This window comes from Heloderma suspectum, chromosome 2 (genome assembly GCF_057233095.1).
Source record: "Heloderma suspectum isolate Gila_16-S chromosome 2, 16-S_ref, whole genome shotgun sequence".
NCBI lineage: Eukaryota > Metazoa > Chordata > Lepidosauria > Squamata > Helodermatidae > Heloderma > Heloderma suspectum.
In genome coordinates this window covers 348,026,614-348,046,800 of record NC_139459.1, presented here as the reverse complement: position 1 = coordinate 348,046,800, position 20,187 = coordinate 348,026,614, and the positions used below count along the sequence as shown (strand labels likewise).

Here is a 20,187-nt window from a genome sequence, read left to right as displayed (position 1 = left end):
TATGCCAACAAATTTGGAACACTCAACAGTGGCCACAAGACTGGAAAAGGTCAGTTTACATTCCAATTCCAAAGAAGGGCAATGCCAAAGAGTGTTCAAACTACCGTACAATTGCGCTCATTTCACATGCCAGCAAGGTGATGCTCAAAATCCTACAAGCTAGGCTTCAGCAGTATGCAAACCAAGAACTACTGGAAGTACAAGCTGGGTTTCTAAGAGGCAGAGGAACTAGAGATCAAATCGCCAACTTTCGCTGGATCATGGAGAAAGCGAGAAAATTCCAGAAAAATGTCTATTTCTGCTTCATTGACTACGCTAAAGCCTTTGATTGTGTGGATCACAACAAACTCTGGCAAATTCTGAAAGAGATGGGGGTACCAGACCACCTTACCTGTCTCCTGAGAAACCTGTACGAGGGTCAAGAAGCAACAGTAAGAACCAGACATGGAACAACCGATTGGTTCAAAATTGGGAAAGGAGTACGACAAGGCTGCATATTGTCACCCTGCTTATTTAACTTATATGCAGAGTACATCATGAGAAACGCCGGGTTGGATGAATCAGAGGTCGGAATTAAGATTGCTGGGAGAATTATCAACAACCTCAGATACACAGATGATACCACCCTAATGGCAGAAACCCCTTGATGGATCACTGCCTTGTTGTGGCGAAGGGGCTTGCGTAACTCAATGAAGCCATAAGCTATGCCGTGCAGGGCCACCCAAGACGGACAGGTCATGGCAGAGAGTTCTGACAAAATGTGGTCCACTGGAGAAGGAAATGGCAACCCACTCCAGTATTCTTGCCAAGAAAACCCCATGGAACGTATCACAAGGCTAAAAGAGATGACGCCGGAAGATGAGACCCTCAGGTCGGAAGGTGTCCAATATGCTACTGGGGAAGAGCAGAGGGTATTTCCAAGTAGCGCCAGAAAGAGTGAAGCGGCTGGGCCAAAGCCGAAAGGACACTCAGCTGTGGATGTGTCTGGTGGTGAAAAGAAAATCCGATGCTGTAAAGAACAATATTGTTTAGGAACCTGGAATGTCAGATCAATGAATCAAGGTAAGCTGGAGGTGGTCAAACATGAAATGGCAAGATTGAACATCGACATCTTGGGAATCAGCGAACTAAAATGGACAAGCATGGGCGAATTTAATTCAGGTGACTATCATATCTACTATTGTGGGCAAGAATCCCTTAGAAGAAATGGAGTAGCACTCATAGTCAACAAAAGGGTGGGAAAAGCAGTACTGGGGTACAATCTTAAAAATGATAGAATGATCTCAGTACGAATCCAAGGCAAACCATTCAACATCACAGTAATTCAAGTCTATGCCCCAACCACTGAGGCTGAAGAAGCTGAGGTTGATCGGTTCTATGAAGACCTACAACACCTTCTAGAACTAACACCAAAAAAAGATGTCCTCTTCATCATAGGGGATTGGAATGCTAAAGTAGGAAGTCAAGAAATCACCGGGATAACAGGCAGGCATGGCCTTGGTGTACAAAATGAAGCAGGACAAAAGCTAATAGAGTTTTGCCAAGAGAACATGCTGATCATAGCAAACACTCTTTTCCAACAGCACAAGAGGCGACTCTACACATGGACATCACCAGATGGTCAATATCGAAATCAGATTGATTATGTCCTTTGCAGCCAAAGATGGAGAAGCTCCATACAGTCAGTAAAAACAAGACCTGGAGCTGACTGTGGCTCAGATCATGAGCTGCTTCTTGCAAAATTTCGGCTTAAATTGAAGAACGTCGGGAAAACCACTAAACCGATCAGGTATGACCTAAATCATATCCCTGATGAATATACAGTGGAGGTGAGGAATAGATTTCAGGGATTAGACCTGATAGACAGAGTGCCTGAGGAACTATGGACGGAGGTCCGTAACATTGTTCAGGAGGCAGCAACTCAATCCATACCAAAGAAAAAGAAATGCAAGAAAGCCAAGTGGCTGTCTGATGAGGCTTTACAAGTAGCTCACGAAAGAAGGGAAGCGAAAAGCAAGGGAGAAAGGGGAAGATATACCCAACTGAATGCAGAGTTCCAGAGAATAGCAAGGAGAGACAAGAAGGCCTTCTTAAATGAACAATGCAAAGAAATCGAGGAAAACAACAGAATGGGAAAGACTAGAGATCTCTTCAAGAAAATTGGAGATCTCAAGGGAACGTTTTGTGCAAAGACGGGCATGATCAAGGACAAAGAAGGCAGGGACCTAACAGAAGCAGATGAGATTAAGAAGAGGTGGAAAGAATACACAGAAGAACTATACAGGAAAGATCTGAATGTCCCTGATAGCCATGATAGTGCGGTCACTGAACTTGAGCCGGACATCCTAGAGAGTGAAGTCAAATGGGCCTTAGGAAGCATTAGTAACAACAAAGCTAGCGGAGATGACAGTATTCCAGTCGAGCTATTTAAAATCCTAAAAGATGATGCTGTTAAAGTGCTGCATTCAATATGCCAACAAATCTGGAACACTCAACAGTGGCCACAAGACTGGAAAAGGTCAGTTTACATTCCAATTCCAAAGAAGGGCAACGCCAAAGAGTGTTCAAACTACCGCACAATTGCGCTCATTTCACATGCCAGCAAGGTGATGCTCAAAATCCTACAAGCTAGGCTTCAGCAGTATGCGAACCGAGAACTAGCGGAAGTACAAGCTGGGTTTCGAAGAGGCAGAGGAACTAGAGATCAAATCGCCAACATTCGCTGCATCATGGAGAAAGCAAGAGAATTCCAGACAAACGTCTATTTCTGCTTCATTGACTACGCTAAAGCCTTTGATTGTGTGGATCACAACAAACTGTGGCAAATTCTGAAAGTGATGGGAGTACCAGACCACCTTACCTGTCTCCTGAGAAACCTGTACGAGGGTCAAGAAGCAACAGTAAGAACCAGACATGAAACAACCGATTGGTTCAAAATTGGGAAAGGAGTACGACAAGGCTGCATATTGTCACCCTGCTTATTTAACTTATATGCAGAGTACATCATGAGAAATGCCGGGTTGGATGAATCAGAGGTCGGAATTAAGATTGCTGGGAGAATTATCAACAACCTCCGATATGCAGACGATACCACCCTAATGGCAGAAAGCGAAGAGGATCTCAAGAGCCTCTTGTTGGGGGTGAAAGAGGAGAGTGCAAAAGCTGGTTTGAAACTCAACATTAAAAAAACGAAGATCATGGCATCTGGCCCCATCACTTCCTGGCATATAGAAGGGGAAGAAATGGAAGCAGTGACAGATTTTACTTTCTTGGGCTCCAAGATCACCGCAGATGGTGACTGTAGCCATGAAATTAAAAGACGCTTGCTCCTTGGGAGGAAAGCTATGGCCAACCTAGACAGCATAGTAAGAAGCAGAGACATCACCTTGCCGACAAAGGTCCGTCTAATCAAAGCTATGGTTTTCCCAGTAGTAATGTATGGCTGTGAGAGCTGGACTATAAGGAAGGCTGAGCGCCGAAGAATTGATGCCTTCGAACTGTGGTGCTGGAGAAGACTCTTACGAGTGCCCTGGACTGCAAGGAGGTCAAATCAGTCCATCCTAAAGGAAATCAACCCTGAGTGCTCATTGGAAGGACAGATACTGAAGCTGAAGCTCCAATATTTTGGCCACCTAATGCGAAGAGAAAACTCCCTGGAAAAGACCCTGATGCTGGGAAAGACTGAAGGCAAAAGGAGAAGGGGACGGCAGAGGATGAGATGGCTAGATAGCATCACGGATGCAATGAATATGAACTTGAGCACGCTCCGGGAGAGAGCGCAGGACAGGAAGGCCTGGCGTGCTATGGTCCATGGGGTCACGAAGAGTCGGACACGACTGAACGACTGAACAACAACAACAACAAATGGCAGAAAGCGAAGAGGATCTAAAGAGCCTCTTGTTGAGGGTGAAAGAGGAGAGTGCAAAAGCTGTTTTGAAACTCAACATTAAAAAAACGAAGATCATGGCATCTGGCCCCATCACTTCCTGGCATATAGAAGGGGAAGAAATGGAAGCAGTGACAGATTTTATTTTCTTGGGCTCCAAGATCACTGCAGACGGTGATTGTAGCCATGAAATTAAAAGATGCTTGCTCCTGGGGAGGAAAGCTATGGCAAACCTAGACAGCATAGTAAGAAGCAGAGACATCACCTTGCCAACAAAGGTCCGTCTAATCAAAGCTATGGTTTTCCCAGTAGTAATGTATGGCTGTGAGAACTGGACTATAAGGAAGGCTGAGCGCCGAAGAATTGATGCGTTCAAACTGTGGTGCTGGAGAAGACTCTTACGAGTCCACTGGACAGCAAGGAGGTCAAATCAGTCAATCCTAAAGGAAATCAACCCTAAGACGCCCCCTTACTCCCCACTTCCCCTCACAGCTGCGCAGTTGCAGAGGCACAGAGAGGCATTTTCATCTATTTCATCACACTTTCCCACATTTTTGCAGCTTCGTACCTTCGCAATGGTTGCTTTTGGACTCAGTGCCCAAAGCCGGGGGGGGGGCAGTCTTGGGGGAGAACCAACTTTGCTCCAGCCACCATTTTGGAGTGATGGGTAGGCATGTACCGTTCACACCTTGTGAGTGCAAACCATCGCGAGAGTCTCAGGCTGGGGAGCTGATACACAGTTGGTGTGGAAATGAAGGAGTGCAGAACACCCACTTTTTACGTAACCAGGGTCGGACAGACACAACAGAATCCCTAAAATACAAAACAGACACTGAAGTGTCACACTGCCACGCTCACGGGTCTGCACAGCTGTACAGCTGTGCATTAAAATATAATGGCAAAAAAAAGAGGGCATGGCTAGGTCTGTTAGGGAAGCCCAAAGTAAATAGCAAGGGTATCCCAGCAGAAGGTAATGCGAAGCTGAAATGCTGCACAGTTGCGACAGGGTGAAGGGTAAAAGTGATGCCATGTAGATGGGGCCTGGGTCTTCCCAACCCGAATCTATCATTCTAGCCGCTACACTGCATGACTCATGAAATGTTCTTCATGGATGAAGGAAGATTCCCAAAAATCTTGTTGCTGTTCAAACAGAGCATCGTGGTTCCAGTGCAAAATATCTCCCATCGCAATTTTTCTAGTTACTAACATCATTCTGCTAAGTGGCAACTTAAGAATCATTTGAGACTAATTTGTATTTATCCATTGTGATCTGACTTTGTTCACTCGTTTAAAACTGGCTCTGTTTCAAAAGAATAAAAATAAAAAATTTCCATCGTTGAGTCAGTTCAAGGAAAGGAGACACCCAGTCGTTCACTGAAATAAAAATGAAACTGAGGCTATTTATTTACTGCACCAGAAGGAGAGTCAGGCAGCTGCAGCAGCTGGTGCTCCTACAAAGAAGCTCTGTGAGCCAGGAGTCCAAGGTAGGAAGTTACCAGGATGGGCTGGTATGGGGCACCACTGTGATTTATTTTTGGAGGGTTCTTTGTATGTTCATTCTGACAAGAGTTTCTGTTGAACATAATAGCATGCAAGGATAGATCTTCCCCACACAGCAGTTCCACGCCATTTAACACAGGGGTGGCAGAAGTTAGTTCTCTGTATGTTTGGGACTTCAACTCCTAGAAGCTCCTGTCAGCATGGCCAGTGGTCAGGAATGCTGGGAATGGAAGCTGGACATCTACTTTCTGCCCACCCTGCACCCACACACACCTTTAAAAATAAATGTTCCTGAAAGCTGCATGCTACTCTGAGATCCAGGTTCTAGTCCCCACTCGGCCATGGAAGCTCGCTGGGTGACTTTGGGCCAGTCACAGACTCTCATCCCAACCTACCCCACAGGGTTGTTGTGAGGATAAAATGGAGAGGAGGAGGATTATGTATGCCGCCTTGGGGTCCTTAGGAGGAAAAAAGGCAGGATAGAAATGTAACAAATACATAAATAATAAAATTTTTACAAAACTGGGAACACCCAATACAGCAGCACAGACACAGAGAGACCATCTCTAAATAAGTCACACATCAAGAGGAGGAATAGGGTAGCAAAATTGGGACAACACATGGATTGGGATTGGTTAAAACAGGAGGGCCTGGCGTGCTCTGGTCCATGGGGTCACGAAGAGTCGGACGCGACTGAACGACTGAACAACGACAACAACAAAACAGATTTGTTATGCATTAATTCATTAAAACAGGCTCTTTGCAGATTCATCTTCGTAGATTCATTTGTAGAATGTTTGTTGAGTACAATGGCAGGCAAGGCTAGTCTGGCTCCACGAAGCAATGCCCCACTGTTTCCTTTCCCGACTCATGCCTAGTTTACAACAGGGGAAGACACCCGTACATGCACAGGCAGGCCCAACCGAAAGGTGTGCTGCACATGAAGAAGGGCCATGGGGTAATGACAGAGGGTGCTCTGCCCAGCATTGACTGTGTTGATGGATCCCCATGTTCTATCCTGTGTCCAAATTTCTTTATGTTTTCCCTCAGACACAATTCATAATTTGGAGACAGACATCCTGTTCTACCTTTGAGTGACCACACTATCTTCCTGAGGAAAAAAGTGTGATTGTGGCTGGACAAAATGGTGGATGTGGAGTTCATGAGCAGGTAGGCCACCAGAAGCACCCTGTGGAAGTATATTGCTCCTTCTCACCCCTCTTTCCTTTTCACCTGCTAGGGAAATGCTTCAGTCTCATTAAACACACACACACACACACACACACACTTCTTCAAAATAGGAGCACAAACTCCTAGATGGCGCAATCAAGCTTAAGAAAGATGTCCTTTAGATTCTGCAGAGGGAGCAGGGGCTTTTTGCAATCATATTGTGTGATTGGACATCAAATACATTGTAGCCCAGTTCATTGGTCTATCTAGCCTGACATCACCTGCTCCAGTGGGCAGTGGCTCTCCAAGGACTCAGAAATGAACTTTCCTAGCCTCCTACTTAAAAGGTCTTTCAACTGGTGATATCATGTGGAATAAATGTGCAACTTGCAATGTGCCCGTACCTTGTATGTAGCCCAGAGTGAAATTCACAGTGTTGGCTCAAGACATTTTGCGGCCTGAAGCAAAGCCCAAATGGTGCTCCCTGCCTCTAAGGTCAACACTTCTAAAGTCTTGCTGCATCATTCAAACACTTATTCCCGCTTTCATCTCTCCCCTCTCCCATGGTGCCTTGGCTGCATGGTAGGCAGCCAGAAATTGACTAGCATAGAAACTGCTTGCATGAAAGAGCTCCAGCCTTGAAACTGGGCTGTGTGCTTGCAGGAATCACATGTGCATTTTCCTTCAATAACTCATGAAATTTAAGCATCTTCTTTTCCAGGTTTGAGAACCTCCAGATGCAAGCACTACACAGAAAGGTGACTCTAGGCATGTGGAATAGCTCAGGGAAGGGAATGGATGCAATATTATAGATCTTTGGGAGTGCATCATCTCTGGGTTTGTTGTAGGAAAACTCAATTTCTTGTTAAAGAAGGACTGACTTTGCCAGAAAGGTTCCTCAGCATTTCTGCAGATGCATTTTGGGAAACATTGCCTCTCTTCCCTTCACATTGGTGGATCTTTTGAGGAGGAAGAAGCCTGCGTGAAAAGGAACTTGTTGCCTTTCCTCAGATGCAGACATTTGGGAGTGGGAGGAACAGGAGAGTTTCTTCCACGTGCTTCTCATCCTGTCATTTTCTGAAGGAGGATGGCCATGCCCTTGATGCAATTGTCCTCCTCCTCCTAAGACCCACTGGTGAGATAAAGTCCCCGGGTGCTGAGAGGGGACCCCTTTCTCCACCTCACCCCTCCTCCCCTCTCCTTCATCAGCAGTAAATGCCCTAGTGGGGTGCTTACTTACAAATAATTCCCTTGCTGTTGCTTGCAGAGAGCTTCAGCTATTGGGCAGTATAGAAATGGAATGGAATGGAAATGGAATGAATGAATGAATTAGATAGATAGATGATAGATAGATAGATAGATAGATAGATAGATAGATAGATAGATAGATAGATAGATAGATGCTAGCTAGCTAGCTAGCTTCTGCCAGAATATAGATGTTTAGCGGGTAATACTTCTGCTTCCGCCTTTTCTGGGCTATCTTCACTCATTCCAACCTCTTTTTGCACAGTGCTGTCTTAGAGTGGAATGCTTCTTCTGCTGAACAAGATATGGAGCCCATCTTAAAAATTAATATGTATATGCCCAGTCTTCACAAACACACATTGGGCTGGATCCAACATTGCATGAGCAGATTTCTGCTGGTGCAATGGCACTTTGCCTTCCTCTCCGCCCTCCTGCAGCCCCCTGCATGTGCCCCAAATCTGCTCTATTGGGTCCCCAAACCCTCTCGAGCAGATTTTGTGGTGTGGGGGGCTGCAACGGGGAAGGGAAATCCATTCCACTAGCAGTTTTCATTCCACTAGGAGATGACCATGTTGGAGCCAACCTATTACTCACACAGACCACAGTTGCAGCTATCAACAAAACTTGCAAAGCACCCATCTAACTGGAACATGCCTCCTCTTCTTTCTCCCAAGCACGTCTTCTCCTTTGCTCCTCTATCTTTTGATTGCTCTTTACTCCTAACACAGGGCCAAACTAAATGTAACAGGAAATGTGTCTAATGTGCACATTTTTGAAATGTAAATAGCAACTGTGGGAAGCCCAAGCAGGATCAGGACCATGGGGCTGGGGAGGGGAAGTCGAATCTTCCCCCCTCCTGGCTGCTATTTGCATCAGGAGAGAAGCCTGCACTGGTGTCAATGGGCATTTTCCTCTCAGTGCAAGCAACAGCATAGGTGGAGTGTGAGTTCAGCAGAACCACTGTAGCAGGGAAAGGGTTAAACTCCCCTCCTTACCCACCTTGGTGGTCTTGATGCAGTTTCCCCCTCCCTGGCATCTCTTTACATTTTTAATGTGCAGATTAAATGCTTAAAGTAATCATGATTTGTTTGGCATACATCATGCCTGATTTAAGCAAACAAAAAATAATTCATGGAACATGGTGTTGATTTAATACATGCTGGACTTAATGAAAAGGTTTGTGTATGTGAGATGTTTAATTTTAAATGAAATGATATATTGCTCTATGTTTCAAGGTTGTGGTGCCTACGGGCACCAGGTTACCAGTCCAAGCCTCTGCAGTCATGGCTTCTGATTAGGCTGGGTTGTTGGGGTGGTTGACAAGCCACCCAGGACCCATGGGCTCCTTCCCCTGCCCCCATGTGTGTAATTCATGGAACATGGTGTTGATTTAATACATGCTGGACTTAATTAAAAGTTTTTTGTATGTGAGATGTTTAATTTTAAATGAAATGATATATTGCTATATGTTTCAAGGTCAGAGAAAACTTGGCACTTTCCCTTCCATATAACAGAGACCTGGTTTGCATGATCACTGCAGCCCACCAGGATTATTAGCCATGGTGGCTTGTGGCGCCTGCGAGCACCAGGTTGCCAATCAAAACCTCTGCCGTCACAGCTTCTGATTAGGTTGGGTTGTTGGGGTGGTTGGCAAGCCACCCAGAGCCCATGGACTGTTCTAGGGTAGTGGGTGGCTTGTCAACAATGTTTGCACATAACGACCTGATTCGGACAATCGCAGTGGGGGAAGGAACCATCGTGACTCCTTCCCCTGCCCCCATGTGTGCCGCACATGCAATCACCATTTGCCTAATCTCCTGTGATTCAGCGGGGGTGGGCGTGTTGTGCGAACCTGGCGCGGGGTGCAGTGGCGGTTGCTTTGTACCCACCCTAAAACCTCTACTGCACATCATGGGAGATTATGCAAATGGCGATCGTGTGTACGGCACTCATGGGGTCAGGGGAAGGAACCCGAACCCGGCCAATGAGAAGCTACCGCCTGCCCCTGCTGCGCCCCAAATGTTCAGAATAAATAGTGGCTGCCATCACAACAAAAAGCCCCACGGGGAAATTCACCCACAGTGGTTTCTCAGTACGTTCAAACTGGGCCACTGTCTCTGAACAAGCACTGAATAAAATACAGTGCCAGCAACAGGGCCAAGGAAAGGAACTCTCTGCTGACTATGCCAGACCACATTGGACCCAATCTAAGAAACAAAATGATTGAGCATAATCCTGATTTATATGGCAATGTTAATGAGATACGTGTAAGTGAAGGGACACATGAAATGATCTAACTGTAAATCTGTTACTCTTTTCTCCCCATAACAGCGTCCCTGGAGGAAACATTTGAACAAGGTAAATATCTAGAAAGAACTAAAGGAGATGGAAAGCTGGTGATGGGGAATGAAGCTCACCATTCTCTCCCTGCCCCTGTCCGTTTAATGAATCAGGTTGCTATGAGCAGATGGTTCAACCCCTCAGCCTTCTGAAAGAGTGTGGATTTCTGCCTGCCCCCACACCCCTGGAATGAAGGCAAATGACATAACAGCTCTGTTTAACGATGGGCCATAATGTTATTTATTAACAATGCTGATCTGCAACACCTACCTAATAAATCCCCCCCCCTTTTAGTCAGGACATCTACCTCCAAGGTGAGGTCTAGGAACACAATTCCTGCAACCTCCCTTGGACCAAATCTTAATCCAGTGTCAGCCCACACACTTCAGCTGTGCTGATGAGGCCCTGCTGGGCATCACAGTCCTGAGCTGGTCAGCACTGGATTCAGGAAGCTGTCAGGACCCAACAGGGCCATCCCAAGACATTTTCCTGCCTGAGGTGAAGGACAAGATTCCATTTACAAAAGCTAACTAGACTGGCACTTGAATCCTTATTCTTCACTGGCAATGGGACAGCATCCATCACACCTGAAGGCAGCTGGTTGGCTTAGGGGACACATGGCAGACCACATGGGCCACACCTCTCTCCTCCAATAGCATGCCGCTGCCTCCCAGCATCTGCCTCCTGAGGCAACTACCTCACTCTGCCTAATGGTAGGGCCAGCCCTGGGGCCCAAGGTTTCCTTACCAATTCCTGCTCAAGCTACTCAGTATTGAGCGGCTTGTTTGCCAGGTCTCCCTTCACTAGCTGGATGCCTCAGGGGGCTCACCGATTCTCTTGTGCTTCTCCCCCCACTTGCTCTGAGAGTACCATTGTGACCTGATAAAAATACAAAAGAGTTTGAACCTGGAAAACCTATACCTATCACCTGACTGGCAGACACAGCAGTGTAGGCGGAAAAATTCCCACAGCCAGTCTCGGCCCAAGAAACAACACAATTTCTACACGGCCTCTTTAGGTGACAAGCTAGGCGTGATGCCCTGAGGAAAACTGAGTGGGTGGTGAGTTGGCTTGGTGTCTGTCTGAGGGCATGGCCCCCTTAAAAAGACATGCTCTATTTGTGCTAGCAACACTACATGTGGTGATACACCATGCATTCCTACTTCTTTCTCCTGCTAAGGGGTGGAGGCAAACACCGCCCCCCCCCCACATGAGTCAGGTGGAAAACACACTTTTGCCTGTCACAGAAAAGAAACACTAACTGTTCTAATCAGGATAGTGAGGGTGCTCCCAGACAAGGCTTCTACCATGCCATCACCCTGCCTCATTCACACATTTTAGGGGTGTGTGTGTCTAGACCAGGGGTGGAGAACCTCTTTCAGCCTGAAGACCAAATTCCATTTTGGAGAAGCTCTTGGGGGCCACATTCCATTGGTGGGCAGGGCAAGAGGGGTGGGGTAACCCCGCCACACATATTTTATCTTAAAGCTCTTACCGCTAATATCTAAGCTTTAGGGGAGGGATTTTAACCTTTTAGAATGGGTGTGTGTGTGTGGGTGGGATGGACAAAAGCCGGTAAACCATCAGTTGAGGCCGCAGGCCTGAGGTTCTGTAGCCTTGGTTTGGGCAGTGACATCTGCTACTCATAACCCTCCCGTGTTTCCCCACTGCTTCTTCTGTCTTTTCTCATACAGTGGGAAACCCGTTGATGAGATGGAATAGCTGCATGATGCTTTGTAATTCCAGACCGAGGGTTAGGAGACCTTGGACTGGAAGCACCCCGAGAATAACTAGGATGATCCAAGGAGGGTGGTCTGGCAGCTGTATGAGTATTAGCATAGTGTAGATGCCAGGAGTGCAGGCTGTGACGCTCCCAGTTACACCTCAGCCACCAACTAACAACATGGCCATATGCAAGCCAGGATTTTCTCAGTTTCTCTCTCAGGCATGCACACCAACAACAGGGGGATAACAACCTGGTCTTCTCTGCATGGGCGATGTAAATGTCACTGGTATGGCAAACGTTACTGATACAGTGAGGTTCATCACACAACGCTGAAATCCTGCATCCTTACCAGGGCTTTCTGCTTCCGGATTCTCTGTGGGAATAAGATCAGCTCCTTTGCACATGCTTTGAATCAAGGACTTCCTTTCTCAGGAAGTTCTATATATTTCATTTTACAGCCACTACATGGTGCTGTGATTATAGCACAACGCTGTCATTACACACAGCTGATAGATCAAATTAAGGTTCCTTACTGCGTTATCTCCGACCTTTAAAAAAGTGGGATAAAGGTCAGAAACTGTGGGAGGGGCCCTGGTGGTTGATAGCGTTGTGTAAAGGACCCGCAAACCTCTGTGAGAAGCCAATCTTGGTTGCACGATATAAGCCCCATGTAGAGAAGCTCAGTGTGTGTGAGGCACTTTACATTCAGTAAACCCATGTATAAGTCAGGAGGAGGAGGAAGAGGATGCCACATTTTCCATGGGGAGTTGGATCAAACATGCCACTTGTCTTCTCCAGTTCAATGATCAGGTTGGTGTTTTCTTCAGTAGCAATGTGGGATTTCAAAAATATCCCAACTGGAGCCCAAGTGCCCTAATCAGGCAGTGTTGTCACCCTGTGAAAGGTGCTTTTCACAAACACCTGCCTGTGCTTCATGAGGTGACTCTTCTCTCCTCTGTGCTGGGTGTCCTGACCAGATTCAGGAGAAGCCCGGAGCAAGGTGGATTTCTGAGACACTCCACAGGAGCGGAGGCCAATCCTCTCCCTGACATCATCAAGACTCCTATTTCTCTCTCTCTCTCTGTATCCTGCAGTGAATGCGACATTGGATCCCAACACAGCACATCCCGCCATCACTCTGTCAAAGGATCTGAAGAGTGCAAAATGGGACAGAGTAGAACAGGACCTGCCTGACATCCCTGAGAGGTTTCTCTATGTAGAAAATGTGCTGGGCCATCAGAAATTCACTTCTGGAAGACATTCTTGGGAGGTGGTGTTGGAGCAGGGAAAAGATAATACTTGGGCTGTGGGGGCTGCCAGAGAGTCTGTCAGGAGGAAGGGAAGGATCAGCTTTGGTCCCAGTGTGGGGATCTGGGCAGTGGGGATGTTTAATGTCGATTGTGTCTCACCTGGTGAGATCCTGGTTTCAACTTCCCCTTATTGGAAACGCCTGGCCTGGAACCCGGAGCCCAAGAAGATCCAGGTGACCCTGGATTATGAAGAGGGTCGTGTGGAGTTTTTTGATGCTGAGAAGGATACGTTGATCTACGCTTTCCATAAAAAGTAAAAATTTTTCTTTTTTCTTTAAAAATTTAATTCCATAAAAAGTAAAAAAAAAGTAATACTACATGTATTATGTAGTATTTTTTTAAAAAACTACCATAAAAATAACTACATGGATCTGACTTTTTTTAACTGGACTTCTGTGCCTTTAAAATTGGGATCCCCAATATGGTATCCATAGACACTTCCCCTGGCACCCCCCAGGCTACCTGCCACTTCTGACTTTTTAGATTTTTTTAAAATTTTGGGTTTGTTTTCTTTAACTGGGAGCCTGGCATGCTTCAAAGCAAACTGCCCAGCCTCAAGCACTAGCTTTATTTCCAGGAATGCCTCTAGGCACCACGTGGCATTCTCATAAATTAGAAATGGTGAGGAGCATCCTGGAATACTAGAAGGGGCAGCAGGGAATGATAGGGAGTGTTTTGCTTGAGCTATGTGTGTGTTTTGCCTTTTCTTCTTGGGTGTCGTGTGTGTATTAGCTGGTTGTTGTTTTGAGGAGGGGTGTTTTGTGTGATGTGTGTGTGGTGTGTGTGTTTGCCTGGTTTGGGGTAGTGGGTGGGGTGGTTGAGTGTCTTGCCTGTGTGTGTGTTTCTGAGCATCATCAGTTTGCCTTCTTTGAAATGGGTGTTTGAGCACAAAACTGGGTTCAACTGGTTTTGCATTTTGGAGCTCAGTCTTGTGCTTAGGTTCTTGGACGAGTTACTTCTCGTTTAGCTCCACCAGCTCATCTTTAGGGAAATGGGTATTTTGTGACTGGCCACACCCACCATGGCAGGCACTTTGTGAATGAGCAAGCCCTCCCACATGGCAACCATTTTGTGAGAGCACCCATGACACTCCCTCAAAATTTCCATTGTGCTCACTGGCCCAAAAAGGTTGGGGACCCCAGATTTAAACTCTGGCCAAAATCACTCTTATCTAGCTGATTTTTAAAAAAAACTTTGTTGGTAGCAGGCACAATTATTTCAAAACTTTTCAACAAAAGGGAGCTTCTTACTCAGCTTGTTTTGAGTCTTCACATTAATTCCCATTTCTCCCTTTCACTATCCCTGCATATGGAAAATTCTAATTCTACAGTCTGGAACTCAAATGCCACCTCGCTACTGCCCTGTAGACCGCCTCGTTCGCCCTGGTGGAGCTCCTCATGACCATCTCCGCACGGCAGCCCTGGAGCAGCATCTGGAGCAGCATCTCCACCTCCCTCTCCTGCCAATAGGCGAGCTGCCTAGGCGCCATTTCTCTGGCAGGAGAATGACAGTGGGGCAGTTTTGACAAGACCATAGAGCATTCCGCCTCCCCTATTTCCTCACGGTGTCACCTGTTGACGAATCTCTGATTCTTCGAAGAAGCTGTTCGGGAAGTGGGGGGGCAGCCGCCATCTCTTGCGCACACGAAGAAGAGAGGGGCGGGAGCTAATTATGGTTGTCTGAACACTTTTAATCAGAGAGGAAAAGGCATGAACAAAAATGGGGAAGCAATCAGGGGCAAACTAAAAACAAGGCAGACATAGAATCAACAACCCGACCCACTGCCACCACACGACTGGCCCCAACGGGCTTCCCAGGACATGTCCCCTCAACGCAACCTCTCCCCCGTTCTCCCACATGAAGTCGCATAGCGCCCTACGGACCTCGTTCCACTGCTCATTATGCAGCTGGTCGTCATTCACGTAGGGAAGCCCCAGGGTGTCCAACACAACGCAGTTATTGTCCCCAGACGCCTCTGTCAAAGTGGCCCCGTTAATCTTGCAGATGTTGTGCAAAAATCACCGATGGGACGTTTTCCTCCACCACCTCCAGTCATCCCGTGAGACATCTCCACCTTCTCTTCAGCCTGCCAAAAGTGTGCTCCACCACGTTTCTAGCTCTGCTGAGGCACTGGTTGAAGTGAGCCTCCTCTGGTGAGAGGTGTCCCCCAAAAGGCTTCATCAGCCAACGCCGCACGGGGTAAGCTCTGTTGGCCAGGATCAGTGGTGGGATAAGCACACCGCCCGCTCTCCACGTTGGATTCCCAGGCACAAGCTTCCCTGCATCCATTGCTTCGCACAGGCGGAGTTCCGAAAGATGTAGGCGTCATGGTTTTGGCCACTCCACCCGATCTCGACATTGATGAATCATCCCGCATGGTCCATTGTTCCTTGCAGAAGCATTGAGTAGTAGTGCTTCTGATTGATAAACTCGCTGCCCTGTCTAATTGGGGATACGATCGAGATATGCATCCTGTCACAAGCCGTGAGTGCCCCAGGAAAGCCAAGGGCGGAGAAGCCAAGCATTGCCTGGAGAGAAAGGAGAGACCATATTTGGTGGGAGGCAGCCAAAGCATGACTGGCCGTTGCCAAGCAACAGATGCAACCTGCTCGTGCCCCCATCTCCCCACACACTTGCCCGGACAAGCCCCATCAAGCACAAAGCACACAGCACCCGCCGCAAGGGTTGTGTAACACGCTCCCGAAACACACGCACACGTTCAGGAGGACGGTGATCACCATGAACGGGGGAGTACCTCTCAAAAACCACGCAGACAAGATCCCACCCCCCGACGTGAAACTTGCCTATACTGTGCTGCAGTGATCACAGCTTCGATTCTTCGAAGATGTGAACCCAACCTCAAAACCAACACATTAGATGGGTCTTCGATTCTTCGGAGATTCAAAGAATCAAAGATGTTCCCTCCCCCCCAAAAAGCCACCCCCCCAACTGCTCCCGAGCCGTATTCACCACATCCACATCGCCAAGGGTCACCGTTCTCCGCAGTAGAGTATGCTCCAGAGCAAGGCACACCTCCACAAAGAATCCTGAGACCGTGGATTTCCCCACCCCTAACTGCTCCGCCGCACTCTTGTACAAGGCATGATTGGCAAGCTTCCAAATGGCAATGGCCACCCTCTTCTCCCCAGGGATCGCTCTGCGCAGTTGTGTTGAGCGTCTGGCCAAGAACGGGGCCACCTCACCCACAACCTGAAAGAAGGTGTGACGAGGCATCCTGAAGTACTCGATCCAGCGCTTGTCATTCCACACCTGCAGAACAAGCCTCTCCCACCAGTCCTGGCTGCTCGGGTGCACCCAATACCTCTGGGAAACCCGAGGCATGGGGAGAAAAGCTACATTGTGCCCCACGGTCAATGTGTTTCGAAGCATCCTCGAACACAAGTTCTGACGGCAATGGCGGTACCAGCGCAGTACCCGGAGACGAGACCTCTGCCGCTGGGGTGACAGCCTCTCCAGAGCAATCAGTGCCTGGACAGTACATATCAGGGCATTTGCAGACAGAAACAGCAGCCTGTAGAACATTGCCAGTTCTGGACCCATGGCTCCAGCCGGGATTTGGACACCAAAGAAGATAGAATGTGTCCAGAAAGAGCTAACGGGATCAATGGGACGAGGTGACGCAGGCGCGGTGAGGTTTCCAGCGAACAGCTGAGGAAGAACACAGGGGAGGGGAGGGGAGTTGATGGGAGGGTGGGCGGTTTATCGACGGAGGCGGGAGGAGTTGCTGCTCCTCCAGTCAGGGTGGCCCTGCTTTGGAGCTGAGGAACTGTGAGGCGCCAGAGTGTGAACCAAGCTCCCGTGTTCGAGGAGGGAGTGGAGCGGAGAAAATGGGTGAATGAGGATAATCACGTAAAAATGCGAGAGCGTTTAACCTGACGGGACACTGAATTCAGTGCGGTGGCGGGCACAATGTAGATTGGCCCTTTGATTTAGGAAATACATTTCTTGCTTGAAAATATTTTAGTTGCTTCTATTAATGCTCAACAAGCCTCGTGTGGCGCAGAGTGGTAGGCGGCAGTATTGCAACCAAAACTCTCCCCACGACCTGAGTTCGATCCCAGCAGAAGCCGGGTCTCGGGTAACTGGCTCAGGTCGACTCAGCCTTCCATCCTTCCGAGGTCAGTAAAATGAGTACCCAGCTTGCTGGGGGAAAGGTAGTCAAGACTGGGGAAGGCAATGGCAAACCACCCCGCTATAGTCTGCCATGAAAACGCCAGCGCAAGCAGCGTCCCTCTAGGGGTCAGTAATGACCCGGTGCTTGCACAGGAGGAACCTTTCCTTTCCTATTAATGCTTGCATATCTTGATCGTTATTAATTTGCTGTTTGCATTAAAATTCATTTTAAGGCATAAAAAGTCTAGTTTGGAACCTCTCATTTCATATTATCTCTTGTCCTCATCCCCACCCCATCTTCTGGGTATGTCTGTAGTGGAGATAAAGCATTAATGTCCAGAATTCTCTAACTGTATAGGTAACTTTGGTGTTAATGGTCTTTCCAATACTTACGGTGGGGGTGCTTTTGTTATCTTCTCCTGGGAAGTGATAGCTTTTCAGGAAAACATTACTCTAGTGTGGCCCATGATATTTTAATTATGCCTAAGGTATAACATCCAATTAGCACTTTTCCCCCTGCTCATCGACACAGGGCATGATAGTGGAGAACTAAGAGGTGGGGAGTTGTCCTGGGCCATGTTTCCACGACAACGGAAGAAGCAGCTAATGGAGGAGTACCGGATTTTTAAAAAGGAATCGGCTTTGCTGTGAGCAGGGCTCCATGACAGGTTCTCCAGAGCAGTAAAAATCAGAACAGACTTCCTGGTGGGGGTGGGGGCTGGAGTGAAGGTCATCTGACTGGCAGGGGCTGATCAAGCAATGAGAGAGGCTTCCCCTGCCCCTCCTTCTCCTTTCCCCTGAGAGTCCAGATGCACCTGCATTTCAGGAGCAAGTCTCATTGAGCACAATGGGAGTTACTTCCGAGTAGACACACATATGCTTGTGCTGGGAAAGACAGCCGTAAACATGACGACGGAAACCAGCCCCCATTTTAACCCACAGGATCTCTATAAGGAAGGGTGGAAGTAGCTTCTTCCTTATGCAATAAACCAAACAAAGGAGATCTGGAGCCTTGAGATCGCACTGTGCCTTGTCAATTGAGGGGGTTCTATGTAAGTTCTGTGGGCATTAAGAGGGCAAGCCTCGTTCAGCCCAGTGGGAGTTACTTCTGAGGAGACACTAATGGGTTTGTTGTGGGAAAGGGAGCAGTAAACACAGAGACAGAAACCAGCCCCCATTTTAAACTGGACGATCTCTATAACGAAGGGTTGAAGTAGTTTCTTCCTCCACACTGTTGCTGCGCTTGATCGCTGTAACGGGGGGAAATAATTAATTACTTCCGATATGCACAACTGAGAGAGAAGCCTCCTAATGAGCTCCAATCTTTCTATACTGTTGCTGTGCTTGATCGCTGTAACGGGGGTGGGGGAGGGATTAATTACTTCCAATGTACACAACTGAGAGAGCAGCCTCATTGAGCATAGTGTAACTTCTGAGTAGACACTAAATGGTTTGTGCTGGGAATCACAGGGATGGGAGATGGGAAACACCCCTTGACCTGGTGAAAGGCACACCCTGGGCAGGGTTAGCGTACCCGAGCTCAATGTGGAGGTTGGGACACACAGCAACTATACCAGGGAGAACCCGACTTGAGGAAAATAATCAGACTTTAAGCAGTCTCAGGAAATCTGGGTTTTCCCTGATAAGCTCCGAGGTGGCTGCTGGATAGCCACGACGTCATATATCTCTAACAACGTCAACACGCAGGTGGCTCGGAGTAAGTCGCTGGTGGAAACATACCCCCCGCCCCGGTCAGCATCCCAGACAGTCCCTTTGGGGAAGTCCATGGGGCCCAAAATGTACTTAAACCATAGTAGACCGCCATCATTCTGGATGTCCCAGAGATGCCTCATTATTACAATCCTCTTATTTAAAAAAAAAAGAAAGCACAGCAGTGTTGTCAGGTGAACAAAACTGTAGCACCAGTGGCCAGAGGAAGCACAAGTGGACTTAGTGTAAAAGACCCAGGCACAGGATTATAATTTCAAAGTAAAACTGGATTTATTTAAAGACAGTGGAATCTGCATGGCTTTAAAATGTAAAAGATAGGAAATGTCTAAAAAGGGTATTAAAAGAAAAAAGAGAAAAGCAAAGCACTAGATGTCTTAGGATGCAGTCCTATGCAAGTTTAGACAGAAAAAAAGCCCTACAAATCCCAACATGTCTCAACCAGCAATGCTAGGAGTTGTAGGGCATGCTGGGAGTTGTAGGACTTGTTTCTGTTTAAACGTGCATAGGATTGAAATATTAGGTACTTTCATTAGGAAGGCTCCCAGATTTCTATCACATTTCACTACGGAATTATCCAGTGTAACCAGTGCTGTATCCAATGGTATCATTCCACTGATGGAAGCAGATCTGTCAGTGGTACTGGGAGAGTACCAATTTCTGCTCTCCCAGCTGCCCCCCCCTCAAATCTGCACTGGAGGGCTGGGCAACCTTTCAGAGCATATTGTCAGGCAACACAGAGGGCTGCAGAGGGAGGGGGAGGATGTCCCACCAGGGTAGCAGACATCCGCTAACACGACACTGGATTTAACCCAGTGTCACATTGCTTGCCTGCACAACAGAACTGTATGTGTTTGAGCTTTGATATGGTTCAGACTGGAAGTAGTGGCTCATAGCAGCCTCCCCTAATCTGTGGAAGATCTTCATGACAACAGAATAAGAGGTGGGTTGGTGTATTATCTGGATTTTCACGGAACCAGCTTTGGTCTGTCAGAGACACACGAAGCAAGATAAGCCAAGTGTACCATACCTTTAAAATCCAGTTTTCAAGCTTCATACAGCACTTGAAAGGAATATACTTCCGGGTTTGGTGGGAGGAGTAGAAGTAAAATCATCAAACTGGCAGGGGCTGCTCAACCAATGGGAGA

The 20,187-nt window shown here is 47.5% G+C and overlaps 1 pseudogene; it reads right to left on the bottom strand.

Annotated features, from left to right (window-relative positions):
* Positions 1 to 14,501: 14,501 nt before the first annotated feature.
* Positions 14,502 to 15,798, bottom strand: LOC146355433 (uncharacterized; annotated as a pseudogene).
* Between the last annotated feature and the right edge of the window lie 4,389 nt (positions 15,799 to 20,187).